Here is a 6000-nt window from a genome sequence, read left to right on the forward strand (position 1 = left end):
ATCATTTGATTCTTCGTGACTTGTTTCCAAGAGATTTTTCAGGTATGTTTTCTTTCGTTGTTTGGATGTTAATATGGCTTTCTTCTTTGTATATATTCTTCATGGTTTATATTCTGGAAATTCCTTTTCTGTGCTTGTTGTTCTTCGATGTGTTCTTCAACGTGTTCTTCAATATATTTTTCGTTTGATCCTTATTTTGTGTTTATGTTTGTGATTCCCTGTTCTAGGATGCCTCTTAGTCGAGTGGAAGATGCATGCGCTGCTATGGCTTTTACCCGATCAAAGCTTCGTAGGGATGAAGTCTTAGATATTTATTTTAAGTATAGTTTTCCTTTCGATTATAGGGTAATATTACCCGGTGCCGATATGGCTGCGTCTGATTCTCCCGGATCTTCTTGTAGGGCGGTTCTTTTCGAAGAGCAATTTGCTGCTGGTCTTAGGTTTCCTTTGGATCCATTTTTAGTAGAAGTGTGTAGGGATTTAAAGGTTGCTCTGGGGCAACTTTACCCTGGTACGATTAGAGTAGTGCTCGCCTTTTCGGAGGCATGTAGGCTCCGGGGCTGTGCCCCTTCTCTCAAAGTGTTATATCATTTTGTAGACTTTAGGAAGTGTGATGGCTGCTTCGTTTTCGCCCTTGGTAGAGAAGGGCGATCTCGTATTTATCTTCCTTGCCTAACCAGTCGCTGGCGAAGGCGTTTCTTTATTATCTATCATAAATTTGCTTTTCTTCATTTTTCGGATGGTTTTTCTTCTCATCCAGTTCGGAGCTGTTCTTCTCCTTTAAGTATATCCGAGTCAAAACTTGCTTTCGACATATCTTCCTGTAGTGTTGAATCGCGTCCTATTTTAGATGTCTTGGTCAATAGTCATCTTCGGCGTCGATGGCTTCCTTTGGAGGATCCTCCTCGAGGCTTGGCGGATCTTTGCTACTCTTTTGTTCAAGGTATATTAATTTGCTTAAGTTCTTTTTTAATGTTTCTTTTGTAGGATGTCTTCTTCTTCTGACGATTTCCTTTCCGGATTTCAAGTAGATTTGGACGTTCCGATGGGTGGTCCTGACGTTCCTATCGCCAACATTATTCCTGGCGACATTGTTGCGGATGGGGCTCCTGTTGATATCCCCTTAGCTTCCGCCGAGATAGCGTTGCCTGAGGTTATTGTTATAAATGATGATGATGGTGATGACTCGGCTGTTCCAGTAGGTGACGAGGCGGTTCCGTCGCCACTTCCCCCTCTAGCATCATCTATCGTCTCGGGGGGAGTTGGGGGTGTGGCCTCAGAGGGGCCTGTTGTTGCTGATTCGGGAGAGATTTCTCTAGGTCGAGACCCGGATTCTCCGTCTAGAAAAAGACGTCGAGTTGGCGGTGATTCTCCAACGAGGGAGAGTTTTCCTGGAAGCTCTTCTTCTGCTCCAGACTTGGTTCAATGGGTCGAAGGTCAGGATCCTGCCAGCTTGCTGAATCCGAGAGTGCTAGCGGAATATATCCGGACTTTGGCGATTCCTGCTGATGTCACGTGGTTTTGTGGTAGGCCGGGTCATGAGCTTTCCGATCTAGCTTGTTTTAATGGTTTCTCTGTAAGTGCTTTCTTTCTTGAGTATAATATGTTTTTTGTATTCAGTTGTTTTCTTATTTGTTTATTTCTGGTGTGTGTAGGCTCTTCAATCTGTTCTGGTATTGAACGACCGCCGACAGTGTGCCGAGGAGGAGGTCGAGCGTCTGTCTGCTCTTTTGGCGACTTCCGAGTCTGAAAGGGCGAAATTGAAGGCCTCTTTGGAAGAGCATGATTCCCTTCTGGCGCAGCTCAAGGCGCAGGATGCGATTAATGATCGCCAAGTGAAAGTGATTGAGAAAAAGACCGATGACTTGACTCAAGAGATTGAGGAGCTCATTCGGATTAATTCCCTTGTTGGTGGGGAGAGGGACAGTCTTAGATCGGAGGTTGAAGGTCTTCATATCCGTCTGCTAGATACGAAGGCTTTTTACTCTGCTCTGATAAGCGAGTATCGCCTTGCGATTGGGAAGAAGCTTCTGGAGCAGAATCCCAATATTGATCTTTCTGGGGTTAACGGGTTGGATCCCCAGGCCATCGCCCGTGATCTCCTCGTCAAGATGTCTAAAGACCGCGTCTAGTAGTTTTTCTTTTGATTGTATTGGCTGATGTACTAATTTTGCTTTTTGTAATTTGCAATTTAATGAATATACTTTCTTCGTGTTTCTTCGGAATGCGTTTTCGCCTTATATTAATTTTTATGAAATTGTCTTGCCTCGAGGGTTATTCTAAACCCTGTTCTTGGCGTTGCTTTTTATAGAGTTAATCTAAACTCTTTTATTTCTGTTTTTGTTTCGAATTAATCTAAACTCTTTTTCGGCAATTTGCCTTTTCTGAGTTAATTTAAACTCATTTTTTAGCCTTTTGTGGCGATTTGCCTGGTTCGGCGATTTTTCTTTGAGTTAATTTAAACTCATTTTCTTGGCTTTCGTGGCGATTCGCCTGGTCCGGCGACTTTGCCTTGAGTTAATTTAAACTCATTTTCTTGGCTTTTGTGGCGATTCGCCTGGTCCGGCGACTTTGCCTTGAGTTAATTTAAACTCATTTTCTTGGCTCTTAGCCTTTCTTGATTTTGATCTCTATTTTTTTCTTCTTTCATCTTTGATTTAATCATTTGTGATTGTTCTTGATTTTCGTTTCTTTATTGGTTCGTCTGGCTAATCAAATAGCGGCAAAATTGAACTTTATTGATAAAAAGATGGCATACAAAAAATTAAAGATAGATTTGACGCCATCCGGTAAGACGTAAAGTCGTTACTGATGATGGGTCGTTTTTCGTTCCTATTCTTCCTTCTTTTCGGTTTTGTTTTCTTGGAGATCCACCACTGACTCGTCATAGCACTTCTTGGCTATTCCTTGGTCTCCTCTCAGCGTCACTACTCCCTTTTCAGTCGGTACCTTCATTGCTAGCGCTCTGATGCTGGTTACTGCTGCCGAATCATGGAGGAAAGGTCTTCCTAGGATGGCATTATATGTCAATTCCATGTCCACTATGTTAAATAGTGACATGATTTTCTTGTTTATTCCTCTTTCTGGGCCGATTATTACTTCCAAGGTGACTGCTCCCAGTGGAGTGATGGAGGGGCCGCCGAGTCCTGATAGCGGGATTGGGACTCGGCGTAGCCTTGACGCTGTTCCTCCCAGCATTTTGTATGCTGCGTTTGTCATAAGGTTTACCGCGCTTCCTTCGTCGATTAGGATCCGCTCCATGTTCCAATTTTCAATGATAGTAGTTACTACCAAAGCATCGTTGTGGGGTGCTTTGACATGTTCATAGTCTTCTACATCGAAGATCACTGGCGGCATGTGAGTTTCTCGTATGTTCATTACTTCCTTCCTCTGCTTCCTCCTGATCGTGGAGCTGCTATGCCCTCCACCATTAATCATGTGTATGGTTCCCAGAATTTTGGATGGGCGCTCGTCTTCCTTTTCTTTCGGCTTGTCTTCTCTGTTTCTTTTTTCTCCCTTGTCATTGCTCTTCTCTTTTCGGGCCACAAATTTCCTCAGCTCGCCTGTTTCGATCATTCTTTCGATCTCGACCTTCAAGTCCCTGCAGGTATCCGTTTCATGTCCGTAATCGTCGTGAAATTTGCAGTACTTTCTAGTGTCTCTTATCTCTGCTTTCATCTTTGGTGGCCATACCACGTTTTTGACGTTTTCTTTGATCCACATGAGGACATTAGTTCGGCTGGTGTTTAGCGGAGTGAAGTTATTCTCGTCATCTCTGGGATCGTATCTCGATTCATATCTTGTCTGGGGGGCGAATCGTCTGCTTTCTTCGGGTCTTCCTCTCCTGTCATCAGGTTTGGACTTGGTTTTTTCTCTGGATCTCTCTTTCGATTCTTTTCCTTTTGCTTCCTTACCGCGAATCGCCCTTCGCCCTTCGTCTAACTCGAAGTATTTCTGGGCTATGCCCATTAGGTTCGAGAAAGTTGTGGGTTTATTGACTAGCAACTTGTCCACCAGCTTTCCGAATCGCGTCCCTTCTCGCAATGCTTCTGTCGCCATGTCGACGTTCAGGTTGTCTATCTTCATAGCTTGCTTGTTGAATCGTTCGATGTAGCTTCGCAGGGTTTCTCCTTCTTCTTGGATGCAGGCTCTCAGGATACTCGTGGTGGTTTTAGCTGGGATGTTTGTGAGATATCTATTAAGGAACTCCGTTGAGAGCGAAGCGAAGCTTTTGATCGAGCCTGGTTTTAACTTGTTATACCATCTCTGGGCCGTGCCCGTGAGTGTGGTGGGGAAAACCCTGCAAAGAATGGCGTCTGATACGCTGAGTAGCCCCATGGTCGCTGTGAACCTAGAAGTATGGTCTCGGGGGTCTCCTTCCCCATTGAAAATTGGAAGGATTGGCAACTTCATGCTGTGCGGGATAGTTTCCTCCATGATCTCGGGCGAGAGAGGTGATCCTTTCAGCCTGAGGTCGTCTATATCCAATTCTTCAGATTTTAGTTTTTTGAGCGCTTTGGCGATCTTCTCTTCCAAATCTTCTTCCACCACATATGTGGCTTTGCTTTTTTGGGGTGTCTCTGACGATTCGCCCTCTCCTTCTTGGTGTTTTTTCTTAGTTTGCTCTTTCCCTGCATCTCTTTCCTGTCGCTTACTCTTTGGCGGGGCGTCTTCTTTTTCCTTCTCCCTTCGTTCGTCTCTCTTTGAATTCAGACCGCTCCTGGCGTCCTCCTGGTTGTGCTCATTTCTGGGTGTCTCCGGTGATTCCTCGTTGGATTTGTCTCTGTTCGGACTTTCCTCGTCGCTGGTTCTATTTTCTCGCTGGTTTCTTGCTTCATTTCTTTCTCCGTTCCCTCTGGTTCGGGGTTCCTTGCTTTTATTGTTTTCTGCCCTTGCCTCTCGTCGGCCTGGGTTTGCATTTTCTGTTCTTTCTCTTCTTCTGGGAGCTGTAGGGCTGAAGTTTTCCCTTAGGATTTTCATAGTTTCTTCGTGCCTGTCGTTTGTTCTTTTGGCTTCGCTAGCCAATCTGTCAAGGTTTGCCTGTACAGATTCCAGTATCTTCTTCAGCATTTCGTTGTGTGAGTCTTGTGCTGCTGCGTTTGGTGCTTGTTCTTCAGTGCCTAGGTTGAAAGCAATTGGGATGCTTCCCCTTATTGGATTAGTTTGGTACTGGGGTGTTGAGAAAGAGGGCCCTCCGGTGTTGCTTTTTTCCCCGGAGTTGTGAAGCCCGTCTTCCGTCACGTTGATTATCTCCGGAGTGCTTTTTGGGTCCATTGGTTGTTTGTCTTTCAGGTTTACTCTTTCAGAAGTCATCTTCTTCAATGAGATTTGTTTTTTGAGTTCAGAAAAGCTCCTTCTTTTGAAGTTTAGCAAAGCTTTTCCCACAGACGGCGCCAATTGATGGAGTCTGCCTTCTGAACCGGTGAGTGAACCTGCAAAACAGGGTAGAAGCTAACCGGACGGTGGTTGTCCGATTAACTCTCCGATGCTAAAGTCAGTTTAGAGCTTTGAGCAGCGTTTTGAGTATATGAATGTAATTGTGATTCTAGGCATACCTCGTGCTCCTTTTATAGTAGTCGAATATACCTAGTAGAGTTGTATTAGGCAGGTGAATCCTACTTTGTAGGGATTCGGCCGTATCACAGAGATTCTCCTGATTTGTCGGGATCTACCTTAATCTGATAAGAGTCCTATTTAGGAACGTCTTCCTAAATAGTCTTATCTTCCTAAATTAGAGCTTATCCTTCCATATGTAGTGTTTGTGTCCAAATAGGACAAGATTTCCATATTTAGTCGTTTACCCGAATCCCGGACTCGAAGCGCTTTCGGCGGATCACGCGGGATTCGGTCTTTATTAACGTGTTACCGAATCTTAGAGATTCGGCATCTCCTTCATATCTTTCGGTCTTCAGGGGGAGTCCGGTGTCGCCTGAGAGTGGATCTCCTGCAACTCGGCTCCATTATACTTACAGTAGGATTCGGTATCCATCACAAACAATA

The sequence above is a fragment of the Mercurialis annua genome, linkage group LG3 (assembly GCF_937616625.2).
Source record: "Mercurialis annua linkage group LG3, ddMerAnnu1.2, whole genome shotgun sequence".
In the NCBI taxonomy this organism is placed as follows: Eukaryota; Viridiplantae; Streptophyta; class Magnoliopsida; order Malpighiales; family Euphorbiaceae; genus Mercurialis; species Mercurialis annua.